Raw genomic sequence first — 24,968 nt, forward strand, 5'->3', positions numbered from 1 at the left:
AAGTTTAAGGTCATATTTATGTATTATGCCCTTAGATTTTAACCTGGACGTGCCCAATTTTGCGTGTTGAATACGCATTTTGCCACTTAGGATTGGAGGTCATATTTGTACAATTTTGAATAGTTAAAGGTCATATTTGTGCACGATTAAAGTTTAAGATCAAAGTTATAATTTGATATTAATTTAGAATTATTTTCATATCTATTAACTCTTTATTTAAGCGGTCTTTTTTCTTTATTCAGCAGCTCTTTTCTTTACCTCTTTTGTTTCTTTATGCAACAGCTTTTGCCTTTGCCTTTTTCATATTTAAGCAATCTTTTGTTTTCTTTATGCAATACCTTTTTTCTTTATCCTTTTTAATTTCTTTATGTAGCAGCTTTTGCCTTTACCTAAGCAGTCTTTTATTTACTTTATGCAAGCAGTTTTTTGTTTACTTTATGCAGCAGCTCTTTTCTTTACCTTTTTTTTTTCCTTTAAGCAATCTTTTGATTTCTTTATGCAAGCAGTCTCTTGTTTTCTTTATGCTGCAGCTTTTGCCTTTAATCTCTTTTTTTTTTTTTTTTCTTTAAGCAGTCTGTCTTTACTTTTTTTTCTTTAAACAGTCTTTTGTTTTCTTTATACAAGCAGTCCCTTTTTAAAGCAATTTTTTGTTTTCTTTATGCAAGCAGTTTTTTGTTTTCTTTCTTGAATGATTAAAAGTTGTGGTCTAGGAAAAATATAGTCGGCCAATGACATATCTCCCATAGTAATATTTCAATGGAAAAAGGCTTAAATATGCCATTGAATTATCAGAAATTACTCATTTATGTTATCCGTTAAAAGTTGGACTTATTTATACCATCGCCGTTACAAAACTGACTCATTCATGCCATTACATTTTAACAGTCGGTTTTTAAAAACAGTTTTGCCATGTGAAAGTTTATTAGAGGGCCACGTCATTTTTTATTTTATTTTATTTTTTAAAATAAATTAATTTTATTTTTAATATTTTTTGATCCATTAAAAAGAATCCACCCAATATTTTGATCCATTGAAAATTAATTTGATCTATACTTTTAAAATTTGATTAATTTTTCATGATCAAATAGATATTTAAAGATTTTTTTTTTTAAAATCTACTACTAAAATTTATAACCAAACGTTATTCTAATTAAGCATATAGTATGTCTTAGCATACATGAAATATTTTGTCAGCCGAATGTAAGCAATTTTTAATTTTTTATTTTTTTATTAAGTACAGAATGACATCATCAACATCAGAGGTGGCTCAAGCAAATTTATGGCCTAAGACAAAAATCAAACAGAAGCCTTGCGTTTTATTTTTTTATATAAATTTTTTTTTCTATAAATAGTATCTAATATATTTCTTAAAATTTGTAATTTATTATTACTAAACAAAAATAGGCCCCTCAAATTTTGGGGTCTTAGGCGGCCGCCTTTTCTCCTAAAGGGTTAAGTCGCCCCTAATCAGCATTCAACATTTGTACGTAACACTTTATGCATCATCATTTATCATTGTAAAAACAGGAAGGCGACAACATGCCGACATATATAGTATACGTAGAGTTGGCAAAATGAGAAGCTAACTATTAATAATATAATAATAATATCTGATGTTTATATATCCCTTCAGTTTCAACGAAAAAATGACAAAAGCTTTAGTTAACGTAAATCTTTAAATAAATAAATAAAGTGATAAAAAGCGTGGAGTGTACACTCTCTCCGTTCCCTTTTAGTTACTCGCCCGTCAATTAAAATAGCTATTTTATTATAATATATTTATTAAATGATGTTTACTATAGTATTTGAAATTAATTTGAAGAAAAAAATAATTAATATTAAAGGTAAAATATGAAAACAATCTTAATATGTCAAAAATAACAAAAAAACTAATCGAACGAGAATGTTTTAAGAATATATTCATGAAAAATTAATCAAATTTTAAAATCATAGATCAAACTAATTTTCAATTGATCAAAAAGTTGCGTGGATTCTTTTTAATGGATCAAAATTTTTTAAAAAAAATAAAATTAAAAACCATTTTAAAAAAATGACGTGGCCCTCTAATAAGCTGCCACGTGACAAGACTGTTTTTAAAAATCGGTTGTTAAAATGTAATGGCATGAATGGGCCGGTTTTGTAACGGCGATGGTATGAATGAACCCAACTTGTAACGGATGACATAAATGAGCCATTTTTGATAGTTCAGTGGCATATTTGAGCCTTTCCCTATTTCAATTTAGTCGGATCGATAAATAAGAATCTATAATTTATATTTATATATATCTATAATCCATAATTTATAATAATATTAATATATTAAAAGTGTTAAGGACATTAAAATTTTGTTTGGATTTTTTGACCTTCATTAAAAGTCTTTGCTTTAAACAAAATCGTTTTTTCAATATTTTATTTTAATATTTAAGTGTTAAAAATTAATTATATATATTTATTTTAAAACTTTTTCTTGTTAGAAATCATTAAAATTAATGATTTTTTCTAATATTTAAGTGTTGAAAATTAATTAAATATATTTATGGTAAAATCTTTTCTTATTAGAAGTCATCAGAATTAATGACAACTAAAACCTTTTTCATTAATTTAAGAATTCTAAATCAACTAAATTTGATTTCAAGAAGATTTGAAAAATCTAGAAATAAATATAAAAACGTTAAAATAAGAAAAATTTAAAAAGTATCAAATTTTAATAGTTTTAAGTAGATAATAAGAATGTTATAAGAATGTATTACTTAGTAACAGATTTATCTATCCACCATTTACACCATAATGATGGGATAAGTTATTCCATATACATGGTGGAATAACTAATTTCGGATTATATCGTAATAACTAATCTCAAAATTAATTATTCCGAATTAACTCTTCTCCAACCAAACAATCCCTAAATATATAGACCATTTTACATGAAAATGGACAAAAAAAAAAAAATGGTTGAGATGTTTTGTTTGTTCTCACAAGATAAGTTAAAACTTTTGCTTCCATTAATAAAGAATGTTTGAGGTGTTTTTGCTGGACAAACAAAACATCTCAAATATTCTTTTTTTGTCCCTTTTCATGTAAAAGGTTGTATATATTTAGTTTCTTATAGTACGTTTTTGCGCATAGCAACAAGTTGAATTGAGATTTAGGAAACAAAATAAAAAGGCGACTAGTTCAAGCCGCATCACTAGTACTGATCAAAGGGAGGAAGAACGGGGGTTCAATATGTATGAAAAAGCGTGAATGAAAAATGGAAGGAAAATAGTGGAGAGAAAGAGAGACACTAAAATAGGAAGTGTACTTTTTTAAGGAAAAGTTCACTAATTCTCCACATTGGTAGGAGGTGGGAGAAGGAAACTTTGGAGTATTTATAATAAAAAGCATTTACTCCACATGGAGAGTGAGACAAGAATAAGATGATGCCTCGCGCCGTCATCGTATGAGATATATTTTTTTGAACAAAGTTATTTGACAGAAATTTAATCTGAAAATAACAAAGGGAAAAACGCAACAAATTGTTTTCTGTGTGTTGATGTGGATAACTGGTTGTAGGCCCGCTTCTTACATACGTTTTCTGTACGCGTTCAGTTATATGGACTTATACTCAACACTGACTGACTTTGTTCAAGGAGAAAAGGTCGATGGACGTCAAGACAAATGAATATGATCGACGCTTTGCAAGCCAAGACGATTAAAGAAGAGGAGAGACTTTCTTCAAAATTGGCTAGCTTATAAGAGGACATAGTGGATCAGCCGATAACCAGCAAAATCATCAAAAACGAGGTGGGAGATTGTGGGAATGTAGATGAAGCTTTAGATGAATATGGTCGGTACATGGCGGGTATAACGAAAGAAGCTGAAGAGCTGAGGATGAAGACATTGAAGGAAAGTGTACTCAACATACTTCAATCAATTCAGGCTGTGGAATACTTAGCTGCTGCCAAGAGGTTGAAGCATTGTTTCAAAATATGGGGCATTTATAAGGATCAAATCCAAAAGGTGGAATAGTTAGTTGACTAATTATTTTTTTTTTTAATTTCTGTCAATTATATTAGTACATACCTAATAAAGATCTGGTTAAAGCTACTCTAATAGTTCATCAAAGTTACTTATTTTTTTTGTCCTTTAAAAGTCATATTATGATTTTCCATACAATAATCTTTTCTCGTGAGGATGCACGGTTTATCCTTATGCGTACATATATATGTCATCTCTTAAATTCCCAGTTTGCTGGAGAAATATACATCCAAGTAAAATAATATAGCAGTCGTTTGCCTATATTCCAGACTGAAGTATCGCCATATTAAAACTTTTGCTTGTCAGTTTAGTGTAAATTATGATCTATATATGAGTGTAATATTTAATAATTTTTTAATAGTAGAAGAACTTGATTGGATGCTTTTTTGGTGTTGACAAACAAAACATCTCAAACAAAAATATCTCAAATGATATGAATTCGTAATTCGTATTCAAAGTATATATATATATTGATGGGACCAAAAAATTTAATTTATATTCAACTTTTTGTTACGTACAAAAACACATAGGAAACTAAATATATAGACCGTTTTACGTGAAAAGGGACAAAAAAATGTTTGAGATGTTTTGTTTGTCCACACAAGATACATTAAAATTTTTGCTCCCATAAATAAAGAATGTTTGAGATGTTTTGTTTGTCCACACAAGATAAATTAAAGCTTTTGCTTCCATTAATAAATAATATTTGAGATGTTTTTGTTTGTCAAAAACAAAAAACATCTCAAATGATATGAATTTCTAATTGAAATTCAAAGTTTATATATATATATATAGCAAAAGCATCAAAGGCCTAAAATCAGACTTTAATAAGATATCTTAAATATATATACACATTCATACAAAATAATATTGTAATAATCTAGCCAATTTACTTTTGTAGCAAGTAGGGTCATCACAGATAGTATTATCCTGAGTCATGAATTTATTAAATGGTATGACAGGATGCACATACCAACAAGGTGCATGATGAAAATTGACATGAAAAAGACTTATAACTCTGTTTCTGGAGCAAATCCTTAGAGCTTTAGAGTTCCCTAACTGGTTTATTCACTGGATCATGAAATGCAGTGTCCTATTCTATTTTTATAAATGGGATTCCTACTGTCCCTTTTCAAGATAAGAAAGGCTTAAGACAAGGTGACCCTTTGTCCATCTTTCTTTTTGTTCTTTTTATGGAGTATTTGACCAGACAACTAAGCGCTTTAAAGCATCAATCAGACTTCAATTTTCACTCAAAATGTTGAAAACTGTGCATTACTCACCTTGGATTTGCAGATGACTTGTTGCTTTTCTGTAAATGTGATCAACGATCTACCATGCTATTATTTAACTGCTTGATAGTGTTCTCAAAAGCTTCAGGACTGGAAGCAAATGTAGATAAGAGCTCCCTGTACTTTGGTTGTGTAAGTTTGAGTGAGCAAGACTCTATCTTGCAAGCTTTGATAGAGTTGGGGTTTACTAAATGTACTCTTCCTTTCAAGTACGTTGGCATACCTCTCACATCAAAAAAGACTATGATCACTCAATATAAACCTTTTTTGGACAAGATGCTTATTAAAGTTAAGTCATGGACATCTAAATATCTCTCATATGTTGATAGGGTGCAATTGATCAAAACAATCTTATTTTTCATTCAAATCTATTGGTCTCAGGATATTTATCCTCCCAAGAAAGTGGTGAAACAGACTGCATGTATATGTAGATTTTTTCGATGATCTTGAGGGTTAGATACCAGCAAGAAAGCATTGATAGTCTAGGAAAGAATTGTGTAGTTCTAAAACTGCTGATGGATTTGATTTCCTAGATCTTACATCTTGAAACAAAGCTGCTATTTGTAAACATTTTGAAATTTGTACATAACAAAAGATAGTTATGGATTCAATGAATTCATGCTTATTACAACAAATGAAACAACCTATAGAATGCACAAGTGAACCAAGCTTCTTAGATGATTAAAAGGATCCTAAATGCAAGGCTAACTCTAGAGATTGCAGGATATGAGGAAGATGATATATCTACTGCCACTATATACACAATTAAAAGCATTAATCATAAGCTAAGGGGCAGCCAACTATATAAACCAAGTTTAGAATGGGGGAAAATCATATGCAACAATTATGATGCTGGCTAAATCTAGAGGCTGCAGGATATGAAGAAGCTGATATTTCTACTGCTACTAGATGCACTATTAAAAATATTATTCAAAAGTTAAGGGGCAGCCAGCTATACAAAGTTAGGATGGAGAAAAATCATATACAACAGTTACGATGCCTTAGATGGAAGTTGAAAGTTCATCTTATTTTTGGCCAAGTGGAGAAAATGCAAATAAGGAATATGATGGATTAGTGAAGCCACAGATGTTTCATGTCTGCTATGTCAGAGTAGTGATGAGAGCATGATTACCTGTAGACCCTTCTCTACTGTTGAATGGTGCAAAGTGCTCAAATGATTGGGAATGAAAAGAAGTGTTTTATACTGGAATGATGAGATATTGTGAACTGGTGCACATGCAAAAGGTAAATCAGCTTAAGTTAGATTATATAGACTTTTCCTATATTGTTGTGTATATTATCTCTGGTACAAAAGAAATTTTAGACTCTTCAAACAATAATAAATAAATAAATGCCGAGGCTATAACTGGATTGATAGTTCAGTCTATACATTGTAGATGGGCTACTTTTTATTATCTTGTTGTGTATAGAGTAAAGATTTTAGACAAAAACAAAAGAAAGAATGTTGAGACTATAATTAGATTGATAGTTCAGGCTATACATTATAGTGGGATACTATCTCTAGAGTAAAGAAATTCAGATTTATCAGACAACAACAAAAGAAAGAATGTTATAGTTCAGGCTATAAATTGCAGAGGGGTTACTTTTTCTTGTATATATTAACTCTGTCACAAAATTTCCGGTCTCTTCAGACAATAACAAAGAAATGTTGCTATAATTAGATTGATAGTTCAAGTTATACGTTGATGTACTTTTTCTATCTTGTTGTGTATACTTGTGGCAGGAAAAGAAGTCGTGTATACCTGTGACAGGAAAAGAATTTCAAACTCTTCAGACAATAACAAAGGAATATCGAGGCTATAATAAGATCAATAGTTCAGGCTATATTGTTGTGTATTGGAAGAAAAAGAATTTCAAACTCTTTAAACAACAAAAAAAATATTAGGGCTATAATTAGATTGAAAGTTCAAGTTGTATATTGTAGAGGGGATACTGTAATGTGTTCAAGAAGAAGGCACTTCTATACTTAACTTAGATTGTCAATTGTTGCGTTTGTTGCTGTGTAACTTTGATACAATGATATGGGGGTTAAATGTAAAAGAGTGTAGAAATTGGAATATAACTGTTGTTGGTAAGTTGTTGTGGCAACTGGTAGTGGATGAAGATTCATGGGCAAAATGGGTGCAGGAAGTGTATATGAAAAATGATTCTACCATTTGGGATCACAAGCAACCTCTTGATTGTAGCTGGTAATGCAAAAAATTGAATTTTCTTAAAGGAGAGTATGCAGAATTGGTACGTCCAAGGAAGGTAGTATTCGATCACTCGAAGCTATATGCCTATTATGGGAGCTAAGCAGAAGTTGTCAATAACAACTTTTATTTGGACAACATTTGCACAGCCTAAGCATAGGTTTATTGTTTGGTTGGCTATCAAAGATAGGCTGTTAACAAAGATAAGATTACAAAAGTTGAAAGTGTCTGTCGATGGCATACAATGTGATTTATGTGGTGTACATGATGCTGAAAATACTCAGCATCTATTTAGGACTGTTCTTGGTTTACTACTGTAAATGCATTGTTGGATTGGTTAGGCTTAAACTTGCAATATGTGAATTCAACACAGTTTTGAAAATATAAGAAAGAAGCACCGGAAAAATAATATACAAAAGAAAATGGTTGCTGCAATTTTGGATATACCATAGACTTGAAGATTTTTAACGGACAAATTGTACATACGAATAGAGTTATAGTGCAGATGAAACAGGAATTCTTAGATAGATTAGGCTCGTGGCAAGATGTAGAGGCTTGATTCAACTATTATAGACGCTTTGTGAGTCTTTGTGTGAGGTGCTGTTAGTTTATATTGTTGTGTTCTTTGATTACTTATATTTACATTGTTACGAAAAAAAAACTTTGAAATAATGATGAAGTTGTCCAGCATTTGTATACTTATTGTCACTTGCTAAATAAATTTCTTTAGTTATTAAAAATATAATTTGAAATTTTTTTTCTTGTATATTAGTCATTTTTAGTGTAGTTTTTTAAAGGACACATAACTTTTAACTTTATATATTAATATATAACTATTAATAAAAATAATGATTAATTCTTGTTAATAAGATGTTAGCCATTGTTTTCAATATAAACTTGAATATTGTTCTCAAAACTTTATTTATTAATATAAAGTTTTGGTTGTTTGACTTAAAATTCTAAATTATTACTAAACAATTAGATAACTTTTTCTATTCTTTATTTCTCTTTTCTTTTAGATAATTTTTTAAACGTATTTAAAATTTTTTATTATTATTTTAAATTAGTTTAAAATAATAAAATTTGTCATCAATATTATTAATATATATTTAATGGTTAAAGCAAAAAAAAAAAAACTATAAAATTTTATAGTCAAGAAAAGAACCAAGCAGCAGCCTCCACAAAATTGTAACAATTTCTTTTTTGAAAAGATACAACAACCGTTAAAAAAAAAAAATAGAAGAAGAAAGGTCTCAGCCAATAGCCAAATACTCAGAAATAGGTTTTGAAATTCCTTGATCATTTGTATCATTTTTTTTTTTTTCAATCGAATAGTTGTTTATGTTCTTTTCCCAAACTTTTTATTATCATTTTCTACGCAAAGCATCCAATCAAGTTCTTCAACCATTAAAAAATGTTAAATATTACATTTATATATGATGATAATTTACGTTAAACCGACTAGTAAAAGTTTTAATAACTTAGTAATTTCATATAGGCATATCTGGAGATGTATCAAAAATTAATCTTAACTACTTAATTAGATTATTATACATTACTTTATTCTGAGGAAGGAATCAGCCTGGAGGATAAGGAAATGGAAATTTTTATTTTGAACGAGATACAACCAACAAAATTTATATGAAGGTGCTGTCAACATTTGAAAAGTGATAAAATTGCTCATCACTAACTATTCTAAAATTACTTTGTATGCATAGTTTTTCAGTAATGTAGTATAAGTTTCAAAAGTTATACATTCATCAATATTATGACATGCTACAAAAAAAATCAATATTAGCACCTTAAATAGTCATAAATGTAATTTATATAAAAGTGAAATTACCAACAATATTCCTTCTTCATATTGAGAGCATCGATTACTTGTAGGCCCTTCTCTGTTAATGAATGGTACAAAGTGCTCAAATGATTGGGAATGAAAAGAAGTGTTTATGCTGTAATAATGAGATATTGTGGGCTGGTGCACATGCAAAAGGTAAATCAACTTAAGTTGTGTATATTATTTCTGGCAGGAAAGAAATTTCAGACTCTTCAAACAATAATAAATAAATATCGAGGCCATAACGGGATTGATAGTATAGACTACTTTTTACTATCTTGTTATGTATAATATCTATGGAGTAAAGGAATTTCAGACTTTTCAAACAACAACAAGGGAATGTTGAGGCTATAATTAGATTGATAGCTCAGGCTATACATTGCAGAGGTGCTACTTTTTCCTATCTTGTGTATACTAACTCTGTTAGGAAAAAAATAACAACAAAGAAATGTTGAGCTATAATCAGGCTATAAATTGTTGAGGGGATACTTTTTCAATCGTGCTGTGTATACCTCTGCCAGGAAAAGAATTTCAAACTCTTTAGATAACAATAAAGGAATGTTGAGCCTATAATAAGATTGATAGTTCAGACTATATTATTGTGTATGCTAACTTTGGTAGGAAAAGAATTTCAAACTCTTTAGATAACAATAAAGGAATGTTGAGGCTATAATAAGATTGATAGTTCAGACTATAATATTGAGTATACTAACTCTGGCAGAAAAGGAATTTCAAATTCTTCAAACAATAATAAAAGAATATTATGGCTATAATTAGATTGATAGTTCAGGTTGTATATTGTAGAGGGGATATTGTAATGTGTTTAAGAAGAAGGCACTTCTATACTTAGCTTAGTTTGTCAATTGTTCTGTTTGTTGCTGTGTAACTTTGATACAATGATAAAGGGGTTAAACGTAAAAGAATGTAGAAATTAGAATATAGGTGTTGTTGGTAAGTTGTTGTGGCAACTAGTAGTACTCAGTAAGTTATAGGTAGAGACAAATTGGGGTGAATGAAATTTGAAGGTAGTCTAAATGTATGCATGGGTAAGTAAATATGATGTGAGAAAGCAGGATAGGTTAATAGATTGTAGTAGGTTATATTCTAAGATTAAGACCGTCAGTTTTTATTTAGTAACTTTACCCCTTTGATTGTCCTTTCTCTAGTAGTTTTAAACTAGTACTTCATGTGAGAAGGTGATACAAGTACGACCACGAAAATAGACGCATGTGAGAATGTAATGAACCCGAGACTTGGAGTGTACGAGTGAAGGACTTAAAACACACCAAAACGACCCTAATCTCACACTTGGAGTGTAAAGAGGAGCCTTGGAACACAACAAGACAGCTCCTAAATACACTTGAAGGGAGCCTAGCTCTTAAAAGGGCATTTTGAACATTTTGTATTTTATTTATAACCTAGTATAAATAGAACATTGTAGGGCTTTTAAACTTAGATTATTCATGACATTTAATTCTTGAAACACAAAGAAACACAAGTCCTCTCTCCTTGAGGCACCGAAATCGAAATTAGGCATAGAGAGTGTGGAATCACTCTTGTTGATCTCATGGCTTGGAAACGTAATGCTTAGGAGGTGGATTCCGACCTTGTATCTTTGTAAGAGATAAGTGAAAATTGTGTATAGTGTTAAGGGTCCAAGAGTGGAATATGCTCTTGGGTTCTTAAGATTATACCTTCATTAATTCTATCTAACTATCCCTTTACCTTTATTGTAATCTTGTAGTAGTTTGTGTTCTTGTAACTGTTTCTATCTCTTGTTAGTAAAATCGTGTGTTGTTCCTATCTTGTTATCGTTGTCCATCTCGCCATGTTGTTGCTGTTTTGGTGTATTTTACACCTTCAATATCTTGTTGTTATTGTGTTTTCATTGTTGTTGTAGTGAATTCGAGAGTGGTCACCAAAGGGGTCCTCGGTTCTTCAAACTTGTGACTGATTTGGTATTTGTTTCGTGTTTCCCTTGTCTGTATTGTATCATTTAGTATCAAAGTCATTTTTGGTGTTGTTCTTACAATACCAATCTTGGGTTTTCTTGCTAAGAAAAAAAATTGGTGTTCTTGTTGTTCTTGGCCTTGAAAGTGTTGTTCTTTTTGTTCATCTTGGCCGAGGTTGCTTGTAGCGTCTAGATCTAGCATTCCTTTGGTGTGTATTGTTGTTTCTTATGTTAGTTTCATGATTCACTAACACTAAAAGGTGTCTAGATCTATATTTGAGCTTGAACTTGTTAAAGTTGTGTTGTGACAAGGACCTAGGGCGAGAATTTGTGACTTGTTGTGGCTGGTTGGGTCTTGAAATTCGTGAATATTGTTGTTGTTCTTGAAGGATTGTTGTGGTGTTCATCATGTTCTTCATCTCATCTTACAACTTAAGACAACCAAAAGTGTAATATAGATTCAAAAAGGTGAACCTACAAGTTGTAAAGTTGTTTGTGAGAAGACTTGAGCCATCAATTCCTTGACTTGACTTGACATCTACTTTTCAACCATTTTTCCTTGTTTCAAGGGACCTTGTTTTGTGGGATTTGTACAAAGTCAAATCTTGCCTTTTGAAGATTAGACTTAAAGGAGATTCAAGACATATACTTTCCCTTCAAAATCAATTGTTTCCATTACATAGGAACTAAAGTTTGTAAACTTCAACTAGTGACTAATTATGGGGCCGTGACCAATGGTGTGCTACCATATCACCTAAGTTACTGTTCACACAAAAATTTTAAGCTCAAATTGTGATCTCTTAGTTTCATTTTGTTGTCTCATTAGTTTCGTTTGTTGATTCCAATACTAACTTACTAACTAGTGACAATTTACTAGATTGTGAGTTAGTTTTGAAACCATTTTTTCCGTGTTTATGTTCTTTTGTGTGTTTTATTCTTTTGAGTCATTGTACACACTCGGTTCTTCTCTCAACGTGTCACGTGTTACAAGCAAACTTACAACAATTGTGAGATCAAAAGTGATAAAATCCAAGGGACAAAGGATTAAAGAGAGAGTGTGAGGATCATTCTTTGAACAACTAACTTGTTTATTGTTTTGTAGGTAACTTCTTGGCTACAATGGACAACAATGCTCTTGGTGCTATCTTGGAAAGACTTGAAACTATCAACCAAGGAATGGAAAGTATCCTCACAACTATGTCCTTAATCCGAGGAGAGATGTCTACTATAAATGAGAGGTTGGATCGAATGGAGAGTCGAAGGAACTCTAGTGTTTCTACCCCTCGACTCCATGTTTCCTCAAGTGGTCATGACCAAAACCCTTCCATCACCATTGCCCCCGAGATTTTACCTACAAACATCAACCTCCAAGTTCACCACAAAATTCCATGATCCAAGTTACTAATTACCCTCAAAATCGAGAACAAGGTAAATCACTTCTCCCGAAAGTTGATCAAGTTCTACAAGAAAGACTTTGAGGCACATTACCTCCCATCCAAGATCCACAACCGAAGTTCCACATTACCAAAATAGCCCTCTCAACCGAAACTCCACTTCCCCAAAACTGATATGTCCATATAGAGGAGTATGGAAGAAAGGGACACGAAGTACATAGAGTCTACAATGATTCTTATATGATGGAAGGAGACTTAAGTCAGATAAGATTGAAGCCAAGTCTCAAGATGGAGAGAAAGCCGAGATTCAAAATAAAGATGTTGGCCAAGACTTGTTCATATTGAGCTCTCAGGTTCTTCATGTTTTGCGGACTGTTTTGAGTGCTTTTTTTAAGTGACCAATTGAATTAAGTGAAGCCATGAATTTGTGGGCAAATTCTTCTCAAGATGGAGAGGATGATATGAGAATAATCACGAAAATAGACTTATGTGAGTGTGCATTGAAAGCAACCAAGTGTATGTGCAAGAGAAGTGTAATTAAAGGCCCAAATACATACCAAAATAGCCCACTCCATACACTAGAGGGGCAGCCCATTCTTGAAGGGCATTTTTGGTCATTTTAACTTCTATTTATTTTGTAATATATAAGAAACATGTTAGGGTTTATTCTCTTAGTTTTTGAATGTTGAAAATGGTAGAACACACTTGAAACCCTCAAGTTCTCTCTCTTGTGAGGCTTGGCCGAAACTAGGCTACAACATTAGGGCAGAATCTCTTTTGTTGTTTGTTTGCTTGGAACTTGGGGTGCTTGAAGGATTGAGGTCCTCTCTTGTGTCTCTTGTGTCTCTTTGAAGAGTGTAGGTGTTCCAACTATCATCATTAAGGGTCTTTGTGTGTCATCTACACTTAGGTTCTTAGTCATTATAGTAGTTTATGTCTCACTATCTATCCCTTTGTCTTTTGTAATCTTGTAGCATTATATCTTATTGTTGTGGAATCCAAATCTGGTTATTCTTGTTGTCATCTTGTTCATCTCGTTATTGTTGTGTTGTTGGATGTTCTTGGTTGTCAAATACACCCTTACTTCTTGTATGCTTGTTATACTTATTGAATCTGAGTGAGGTCCCCTTTTCTCGGGATATTTATCCTCCCAAGAAAGTGGTGAAACTGACTGAATCTATATGTAGATTTTTCTATGATTTTGAGGGGTAGATACCAACAAGAAAGCATTGATAGTCTAGGAGAGATTGTGTAGTCCTAAAATCGCTGGTGGCTTTGATTTCCTAGATCTTACATATTAGAATAGAGTTGCTTACATTTTTAAAATTTGTACTTGAAAAAGGTTAGCTATGGATTCAATGAATTCATGCTTATTACAACAAAGGAAATGACCTATGGAATGCTTAAGTGAACCAAGCTTCTTGGATGATTAAAAGGATCCAAAATGCAAAGATAATTATAGAGGCGGCGGCACTACTAGAAATTAGTACTATGGCAACAGTTCAAAAATCATTGCAATAGATTAAAAAATCGTTGCCATAGATCTACCGCAACAGATAGGCAGGCGTTCCGTATGTGAGCATTAGGATAGGTCTATCGCAACGGTTACGACAACCGTTGCAATAGATAGACATATTGCAATGGATTTTCTATCCTCCTATTGCGATGCTTTGTATTGTCTATAGCGACGGTTAGGAACCGTTGCAGTAGACTATATTACAATGATGGGAAAGCGTTGCAATAACCTTATTTCAATAATTTTTGGATACCTACTGCAACGCTTATTGATCTTTTGCAACGATTTTTAACTATCTATTGCAACTCTTTTTGACACCTATTGCAACAATTTTTTAGGTCTTTTGCAACATTTTTTTGCAATCTATTGCAACTATTATAATTATCTATTGCAACAATTTTTGTCACCTATTCCAACTACTTCAAATACAATTAACAGTTCAAATACCAATTGAAATAAATATACACACCACAACAAAATCTTTCATTAATAATAATCCAAATTAAAATATACAACAAACTAGTAATCTAAACCCAAAAGAAAAATGTTGAAGTCAAATGATCCTTAGTTTTCCCACATAGTATCAAATTCAAGTGGCGATAAGTTTCACAAAATTCAAAATCAAAAAGATCGATATTAAAGCCTCTATCAACAATTCAAAAATGTTGTCAATTTCTTCATCACTTCTTTCTTCATCTCCTTCATGATTTTGGACACCTATAAAAAATGAATAAATAATTTCAATTAATTAACACTTACATGACAACATATTTAATTTCAATTTAGAACATAGGAAGGACAACTATAAAAAAAATAAAGAGGGTGGGCAATTTTGTATAATACCATAACGAGCAAGGAAACAAAAGAAGAAAGAAAATAAATAAAGCTCTTTACTCACAAAGACTTCAAAAGAGGAGAATAAAGACTAACATATAACACCAACAAATAACAACACCCTTATAGGATATCAATGAAACAAAGCACCTCATAGCTTCACAAGTGACAAAATAGCACAACAGTTATTTTTTCTAACTTCTATAAGGTCAACATAAATGTTATAGTAATTTTTATCGTCAAAATTAGCAGTTAACTATTTTGACTCTCGTCATAGTAAACTCTTCCCAGGTAAGAGCAGCAGCTTGACCAACAACCAGGAAAACAACCTATAGTGTTATGTAACTATAGGAAAACAACCAGGCTTCCAGCTTGTTCTCGTGGTTCATCTCATGCACTACACTCTTATCTTGCATTTGGTGTTATGCTTACAACATGTTGAATTGGAACGTCTAAATATATGAATGGCAAGTGTATGGCAGGATAATTTACAGGGAAAAACAGAAGGATTTGGGCCATATCTAATAGAGCAAAACGGAAGCACAGCAAATGATCATGTTAGTGGATGTCAAGTATAGTACCTCCACATTTTTTAGGTCAGCACAGGCATGAAATGCAACATGATAAACTATCACTTCCCTATTTAAAAATCCACCAAGCCGAAAAATATACTCAGTAATTGGGAGATTGTAAAGTTCTTCTTCAGTCACACCAATCATGGATCTTACAGGAATGTCACTAAGTGCTTCAACTGCTGACCAACCGTTGGATTGCTCAACTAGCTCAATAATCTACTCCAGGAAATAACAAAATCAAATAAGTTAAGATATTATAAAAATGGAAAACTTGTAAAAACACATGGACGCACTAGTTGCTCACCTCGGAAGCTATATCATCCGTGACAGGTTCCTTATTCTTGTGAGCCGCTATAAGCCTAGCATAACAGAATTTATTCAGACCAAGACCAGCAACAGTCATGTCCTGAACAATTGCATACCTGCAATGTTGGAAGGGCAGCCAATCAGATGCCGGAGTACACAAAATTATGAATCCAGCAGAAAGCAAACCACTTTTCAGAAAGATTGAATGAAATATGACGCTTAAACATCAACATTTAGTGCGGAGAAGTTTTAACTGCAGGGAAACTTTAAGGCTCCAAATCATGTAGCTTCCCTGAGCATATTAATCAAATATCATTTCACTGAATAAGCAGATGTTCTTCAGTGAAATTAACTCTAATAACATCATGGTGTTATGTCTGGCTATTTACTAAGAATTTGATGCATTCCAGACTATCCAGACTACCAAAAACAAGCATTTTAGCCACGCGCAAAACCACGGCTAAATGTTAGAAAAAATGTGGCTAATACATGTTAGCCACGGTCACTTAACCACGGTTGCTAGCGTGCCCACAAAGGGCATGGCGAGTAATTTAGCCACGGTTTTGGCGTTCGTGGTAACATTTAGATAGCAACAGTTACTTGTAAATTTAGTCACGGTTGTTCCATGGGTAAATTGATTAATGGAGATAAAAAAAAACAATTTGAATTAGACACACGAGAACCGTGGCTAATTTGTACAATTCACTAGAAAAATTAGCCATGGTTAAAACCTTGGCAAAAGTATTTCTTTTTATAAAAAAATTATTATTATTTTCCTACATTTTCCTAGTAACAATACATAATTGATAGGCATTTTACTACATTGCCCAGTTTATAATTAAAGAAAATTGTAGCATCCACCCTGCTGCCATCCAAGATGCATAATCCCTTGAATTTACCTCCAAGAAGTCAGCAGTTTGAGCAAAAGACAGAGAAGAACATTCAACATAACACACTTGAACCTGAACATATTACAAAGAAAAATACAATGGACACAATCAACAAGAACTCCCAAAGATTATTCAACACCAACTAAAACGAAATTCAATTGTCGAAAGTGGGGTATCTATGCCTTGCACTCTATAAAACACCGGCCAAAAATGCTCAAATCTATACTACAAACTTTTCATGTTGCTCTATAATTCCAGAATTGGGAAGACAATTAAGGATTAAGCCTTTATATATTATTAAGCTCCGTAGTTGAGTAGATTACCACACATACCTTTTCAAGCTCTTTATCTTGATCTTCTTACTAAAGAAATTCCTATTGGATCACCACCCCATTCTTCAAATACTACCAACAGGTTTCCACTTGGTTTCAGCCACGATCGCGGGACATGATGCTTGACATTACCAGTTTCGCGAAGTCTTGAGTATGGAACATCGGATTGAGTTGTCGTGTAAAATTCTCCATGAAAAGTTGATCTAGTACTAACTTCACTAAGTGTTGTACGAATTATGGATATCGATTACCATCTTTGAGAAGGCTGTCCACAGTTAGTCTGACATTTCTTCTCGTTGAATCGTCCAGGCGAGTTAAATGTTGCCTGGAAAAGGTATTAGTCTATTAACTATGCGCTGTCGAGCTACAACATGTTATGCAACATCTTAAGATCGATATAAACACATTTCTATATGTAGTAGTTGACATTAGAAGTGCCCTGAAATATACCTTGTACCAAGTCAGGGGATGTTTTTGAGCCACAAGTGAACCTTGAACCCATTCAACAGAAGAACTGCCACTTAAGGTGTGAAGACTTAGCGAATCTCCTTTTAGACCAACCTATGAACAAGAAAATCATCGATTATTCAAGCATCGACATTCTACATTTCGTTCTAATGGTTATATGAACAAACCTTGTAGGACCATTTTTGTTTTGCCAAGTCTCTTGACCCCTCATTGAGACCGCTCAACGTGACTGGACCCAGAACTCCTACATTCCACGTATCATAATGTACGCCAACGTTCTGAAATGGATTTTAAAACCATTAAAGTTATATGATTCTTTACAATAAAGGTTCAGTTCCCACAGCTAGCATTGGGGAAACAGGAAGTAGAAAACTAACCGGGAGACCAACGGAAACACTGAGAAGAGAAATCTTGTTTATACCAGCTCTTAGCTTCACATTGCCACTGTGTGTAAGTTTTGTAGCTTCACATTGCCACTGTGTGTAAGTTTTGGATTATCCAATGCCCCATATACAGTTCCTACCCAAAATTCGATGATACATAGAAATTAGGAGATGCACAGACTAAGAAATGTAGTTTGTTAGAAAAAATCGTGTTGTCATAGTCCCGAATAGAGTGGTTTTTTCCGCTACCTGCTAGTTTTCCATTGACGAAAACATGCAAGACATGACCAGCCGACATAACAGTGAGATAAGGGTCCTTTCCGTTCTTTAGAAATCCTTCATTTGATAATATATTTACACTGGAGAAAGTAACAAAAATATTATCCGAGGAAACCAGATATAGTCACTTGAAAAGAGAAAGAACATGTAAGGTGCTCACTCTGTCATGTACCACAGATAGTCTGATGAATCTCTGGTGACGTTTTTCTGTTCCCATAGTCCGTTAGCCGTAAGTGTCTGTCACCAGCAGTTGGTGTTTCTTCATTGTATGACTGCCAACACAATCCACCACCTGCAGGCATCATCTTTATGCACGATCCTTGGGAGCTAACCTGTAGCATTACATAGAGGATATTAAAACCTCGGTACCAAATTCTTCTACGGTCATTACAACATAGTTTGTTTTGGTACTCTTTGGATGTTGTAGAAAAATTACGTTATAGAAAATATATAGTATAATATAACATAACATGAAAGATCGGTTCCACAGAAAGCATGGCCATTATAGCAAAATAATCGGTTTTCTTGCCCTTGCGGTGTTATAAACAGCAGTTTTGCATTCAGGAAGAATGATGATGGACCACGGAGGAAGATCATATGGCTTATTCTGAAAGATAACTCGAACTGAATATTTAGCGTCATAGTTTGACAGGAATGCAACACAAGCTCCAGATTTTGATCTATAGACATGAGCCTATGTTGGTCACAAAATTTTTATACAGCCTTAGAAAAAAAATCATGACGATTACAATGACATATCGAGTGGTCCCATATAGTGAAGTTTGGGGAGGGTAGAGCTTACATAGATCTTAACCCTACCTCAGAGGTAGCGAGGCTGTTTCGATAGACCCTCGGCTCAAGGAAAGAAAACAGAAACCAACAATAATCTATATCAAGCTAACCTCTTGATTACTTCCAAAACAGAAACCAACAATAAATCGATTCCCCAAACCATAATAATTCAATCAAATTAGTACCTTAGCTGAGCAGTAAGAGAGGTAATGACAGTGCTGTATTCAGCCTTATTGTTGGAATAGTTTCTCTTGGCGTACTTATTGTACAAACAATGTTCCAAAGAACCAACCATAAAGAACAAAAGAGAGCCAAATTAATACCATGCTTTGAATTATGATATTTTCATGCCTAATACTATTACAAAAGGAATTCTCAGCTAGGCTTCTAACTTAGTCTTTTCCATAAGCACAAAATATTGTTAGAAGCTAGAAATTAGGGCACTGAAATCCTATGGCACTTTGCAAGTATTTCCGCAAATCAGAGAAGCTGCACGAAGCATGAATACCTGTTTCAATAGACGGCAAATCAGAGAAGCTGCATGAAGCATGAATACCTGTTTCAATAGACGGCTAGGGTTCAATATAAAGAAGTCGGAGCACTCATAGTCGGAGTAGTAGTCGATCGGAGCACTGTGGTCGGGGCGATAGTAGGAGTAGTCGATCAGAACAGTTGATCGGAGCACCGATTTGAGATGCAGTCGGCCCTGGTGCAAAGTTTTTGTTAATTTTGAGATGTAGTGGAGCACTTCGGAGCCCTGATTTGTGAATTTGGTGCACTGATGTGAAGATCGAAGACCCAAAGTATCCGATTTGGAGCAGTCCTTTGAAATGCAGTCATTGAAACTTTTCTTTGTTGACCCCAGTATTATTTGTTTAATTTATTTTTATTTTTGTTATATATTTTATTAAATTTGGCGCACTTTATGAAAAATTAGGGAGGAAAAAAATTTAAGTGTTGCACTAATTTTTTTACCCCAATTAAGTGTTGTCATAGGTGGCTTTATAGCAACGCTCCAGGTAAGCGTTGCTATAAGACATTCTATTGCAACGGTTATATATCAATAGCAACGGTTATAACATCAACTAAAATATTTCTTTTTGCAACTGTTGAAATCGTTATAATAGATCCTATATAGCAACGCTTTTGAAGTCGTTCCTAAAAGTTCATTGCAACAGAGATAATTTTTGATAGTGCGTTCCTAAAAGTTCATTGCAACAGAGATAATTTTTTATAGTGCAGGGAAGCTAATATTTCTACTGTCATTAAGCATTTATCAGAAGTTAAGGGACAATCAACTACACCAAGTTAGAATGGAGGAAAATCATATGCAACAATTATGATGCCCTACATGGAAGTTGAAAAGTCATCTTATTTTTGGCCAAGTAGAGGAGATGCAAACTTCATCTTATTTTTGGCCAAGTAGAGGAGATGCAAACAAGGGATATGGTAGATAAGCGGAGCTCTATTACATATGTTTCATGTTTGTTGTGCCAGGGTAGTGATGAGTGCATCTTTGTTGTTGTATGGTGCAATGTGCTCATATAATTGGGAATGATAAAAAAGTGTTTTATGCTGAAAAGATGAGATATTGTGGACTAGTACACATGCAAAGGCAGCTTAAAGTTAGATTATCTAAAAGTTAGATTATGTAGACCTTTCTTATCTTGCTATGTAAGCTCTTCAGATAATAACAAAGTATAACTGGATTAATAGTTCAGACTATATATAGTTGAGGGACTACTTTTTCCTATCTTGCTATGTACACTACCTTTCTTAGAAAAAAAATTTCAGACTCTTCAGACAATAATGTTGCTGTGTATACTAACTTTGGTAGGAAAAGAAATTTCAGACTTTTACAACAACAAAGGAATGCTAAACTATAAACAAATTGATAGTTTAGGCTATACATTATAGAGAATTACTTTTTCCTATGTTACTGTGTATACTAATTTTGTCAGAAAAGAAATTTCAGATTCTTCAGATAACAAAAAAGGAATACTAAGCCAATAATTAGTTTGATAGTTCAGGGTATATAATGTAGAGGACTACTGTAATGTGTTTAAAAGGATGCTACACATGTTGAATTTTTATCTTTAGCTTAGCTTAACAGCCGTTGTGTTTGTTGTTTGTTCTCTGTGTAACTTTGATACAGTGATGAAGCTATTTGGTATTTGTAACCTGTATGTTTCTTTTTTTTTTGAAATTTTTTTTCTTGTATATTAGTCATTTTTAGTATAGTTTTTTTTTTAAAAGACACATAATTTTTAACTTTACATATTAATATATGATTATTAATAAAAATAATTATTAATTCTTGTTAATAAGATGTTAGTCATTGTTTTCAATATATTAACTTGGATATTGTTCTTAAAATTTTATTTATTAATATAAAGTTTGAATTGTTTGACTTAATATTCTAAATTATTCCTGAAAAATTAGATAACTTTTTCTTTTTTATTTCAGATAATTTTTTAAATGTTTTTCAAAATCTTTATTATTATTTTAAATTAAGTTGAAATTATAAAATTTATTATCAAGATTTTTGAAGAGTAAAACAAATGTTTTACTAGCCTTACCCTTGAATCACCTTGTAGTTCTTGTATTTCAATGCTCTCTCAAATTTATCCAAACACAAACTTTACTTTATTATATAGAATATTAATCTTTTAATACTTAATTGATTAGTCATTTAAAAAAAAAAACAATTGCTATAGAGTTCTTAATAATTGATAGTATGTATATAATTGTTTATCATCACGGTGGTACAGTACATAAAGCCAGAAATATCAAGCTTAAATCACTTTTTAACAAGTCTAATTAAATTTGAATGATTACAAGTTGTGGTCCGAGACGATAACGTCCGACAGACAATGACATTTTTCCCACTGTAATATTTCAATTTATAGTCTGATCGTTAGATAAAGAATAAATTGAAACAAATGAAGATAATCGTTGTAACTAGAGAAAATTGAAGGAAAGTCGTTTTTTAAGTCTTGAATGAAGGATTGGTGACATTGACCAACAGATAGGATCAAACATCATTAGAATACTTGATTAAGTTAATTGTGGACTTGATTAATATTTTCAAAACTTTCTAATCTTTTCAAAAATACAAATCAACCAAACCCACACCCCTCTTCAATCCAAATCAACCACTCTCTCCTCTCTCTCTCCAGCTTCTCTCAACTCTCTCTCAACCAACAGTTCTGCAAAATTTCTCCCTTCAACCTCCGGCGACAAATAGTCGGGTGAGTTCCTTTTCGACTTTCAACCGTCAATCAACATGAATACTTATCCGGCGACAACAACTTCGAGTTTTTCGTCCTCCCATTTCATTTTTCACAGTTAAAAAATTATGAAGAAACAGAGGAACTTGAGCCAACTACTCTTCTGGTATTGAAATATGGACTGAATAAAACCCTAATTTCTGGCATTTCTGCATTTCTTCTTCTTGTTGTCGTACTGTTGATTCGAATTTGTTGGTGATTTTTGGTCACAGTTGATGTTCTTAGTGTGTGTGTGATGTGTTGGTGTTGCTGGGTTGATTTGTTGTTTGTCTTGGTAGAAATGGTATTGCAACAGTTGAAACATCTGATGTAATAGATGAAACATATGATGCAACAGATGAAAATTTGATGCAACAGATGAAAAATCTGATGTAACTATGAAAATCTAATGTAATAGGTGAACAATCTAACAGATCATTCATTTATTGCGACAGACGACTTTTCTGTTTGGAAGAAATCTAAAGAATATTGATCCAACAAATAACTGATTAGTGATCTGTTTGTATTCTTTCCAACAGTTTACTTTTCATTTTGCAACAGATTAGGACTGTTTTTATTCTTTCCAACGGTTTACTCATCCGTTGCAACAGGTCGGTTATCTGTTGCAGCATATAACATACCTGGTGCAACAGATTAGTGATCCTTTTTTATTCTTTCCAACGGTTTACTCATCCGTTGCAATAGGTCGGTTATATGTTGCAACAGGTCGGTTATATGTTGCAACAGATAAAATACCTGGTGCAACAGATTAGTGATCTATTTTTATGGTTTCCAACGGATTACTCATCCATTGCAACGGGTCAGTTATGTGTTGCATTAGATAAAATATCAGGTGCAACAGATAGTGCTGTTTTTATGGTTCCCACAGATTACTCATCCATTGCAACAGGTCGGTTATATGTTGCAACAGATAACATACCTGGTGCAACAGATTAGTTTTCTATTGGAACTATTATATTACTGGTTATAATCTATGTTATGTTCCTGTAATTTAAGATAACATGGCTCCCAAAAGAAAAGAAATTGAATCAAGTCCAAGTAAAGAAACAAGTGTAGCAGCTCAGCTACATCCACCACTCTATGACCTTGCTTTACAAGCGTTATCTCAATCAGGAGCAGAAGATAATGAACACGAGGAGGAGGAATCTTTCAAAAGAGATTATCCAAATGCTAATAGCCCTTCTGCCGAAGAGTTGGTCAAAACCTTCAGCATTGATTGTTATCCTGTGCAAATGTGGTGCATAGATTTAACGGGTGATCTCATGGTTAAGTCAATCATGGAAAAATCTTTCGACGCCTTCAGAAAAATACTTCGAGAACAAAAATTGGATTCTTATTTTAGGGAAAGCTGCTTTGGGCAATATCTTGATTTGTCGGAGGACAACAATGCTCGTTTCCAGATGAAAATGGTATATGATCTTCTCAAGCGTAGGTTTATGTATGAAAACAAAGATAAGATAGATGAGGTGTGGATAAATTACTATGGCATGCCTGTTTGTTTTGGTTGGGAGGAGTTTTCCATAGTTACCGGATTAAAATGTTATCCTCCTTCTCCTTCTCAAGTTATACCTAGTCTGACCCAAAAAAGCACCCCGCACACCCAAAAAAAGAAAAGGCAAGTCGAGTGATCGTGATGACCTGGTGTCCATTGTTAGTCCAAGCTTCAAAAACAAAAATCTGATTGAAGCGTTGAAAGGTAAAGGACTTCCAAAGAAGCACAAGCAATCATTGTGCTTGGTTTGGTTTGTACATAATGTTCTTTGGACAAGAGACGTTAACAACAACTTAAGCCTCGGTTTAATAAATCTCTCCGAGGATCTTGAGGCATTTAACAGCTATCCTTGGGGTTATGAAAGCTTTAAAATGACTGTCGAATATTTGTTGACTCCGTTAACGCCAAAAGCAGTCAACTTATATGGTTTTCCATGGGCCTTTATGGTAAATATTTCTTTTATAATGATATGATTCGTCATTTTTTATTCAATAATGCTTTTGATTTATTGACGCTATGTTATAGACTTGGGCATTTGAAGCCATTTCTTATTTAAGACAACAAGTGAACTACCAGGAAGAAGTTTCCTATCCAAGAATTCTGAGATGGTTGTCGGCCAAAACCAATAAAAATGTAAAATTTCTTGATCTTTTCAATTCCCCCAAGGAAGCAGTAAGTCCAATTCTAATCAAGTTTTTGTTTTAATTAATGATTAAATGATTTCATCACCATTCTTAATATATGTACCGATTTATTTTAGATTGTCCATCTGTGGCTTGTTCTGACCAACCGAGAGTTGAAGATGCCATTTTTTCTTACTTTACGGTCTGTGCAAACTTTATCGGACCCTAAGATCGTTGATGAAATAAAAATGAAATTATTTAGAGTAACAGCCATCACAAGAAAAATAATTTTGAAGGGTGGGGCTAATGATGCTCCTCTTATAGTTTTTGAAACAACAAGCCGTTATGATTATGATCATAATGGTTGTACAAATTTTTCTCCAGATTTTGCTGCATCTAGCAAATGTTCTTCATGCAAATGTCAAGACTGCAAGGCAAAACACGATGGAGTAATTAATGTTGTTAATTCACTAACTGCTTCTGT

At 32.9% G+C, this 24,968-nt stretch overlaps 1 long non-coding RNA gene across 5 annotated transcripts; it reads right to left on the reverse strand.

The window, feature by feature from the left end:
* Nucleotides 1-14,682: 14,682 nt before the first annotated feature.
* Nucleotides 14,683-19,964, reverse strand: LOC107859263. Of its 5 annotated transcripts, XR_007052322.1 has the most exons (11): nucleotides 19,636-19,964; nucleotides 18,448-18,619; nucleotides 18,258-18,367; nucleotides 18,003-18,144; nucleotides 17,793-17,903; nucleotides 17,608-17,718; nucleotides 17,158-17,482; nucleotides 16,835-16,897; nucleotides 15,934-16,051; nucleotides 15,636-15,845; nucleotides 14,683-14,937 (listed from the first exon to the last, which is right to left on the reverse strand). It is a non-coding gene; the product is annotated as an uncharacterized LOC107859263 (long non-coding RNA). The 5 variants fall into 5 exon arrangements; XR_007052320.1 differs by lacking the exon at nucleotides 16,835-16,897 and having other exon boundaries at nucleotides 19,588-19,964; XR_007052321.1 differs by lacking the exon at nucleotides 16,835-16,897 and having other exon boundaries at nucleotides 15,783-15,845; nucleotides 19,636-19,963.
* Between the last annotated feature and the right edge of the window lie 5,004 nt (nucleotides 19,965-24,968).

Source organism: Capsicum annuum, chromosome 2 (assembly GCF_002878395.1).
Source record: "Capsicum annuum cultivar UCD-10X-F1 chromosome 2, UCD10Xv1.1, whole genome shotgun sequence".
Lineage (NCBI taxonomy): Eukaryota > Viridiplantae > Streptophyta > Magnoliopsida > Solanales > Solanaceae > Capsicum > Capsicum annuum.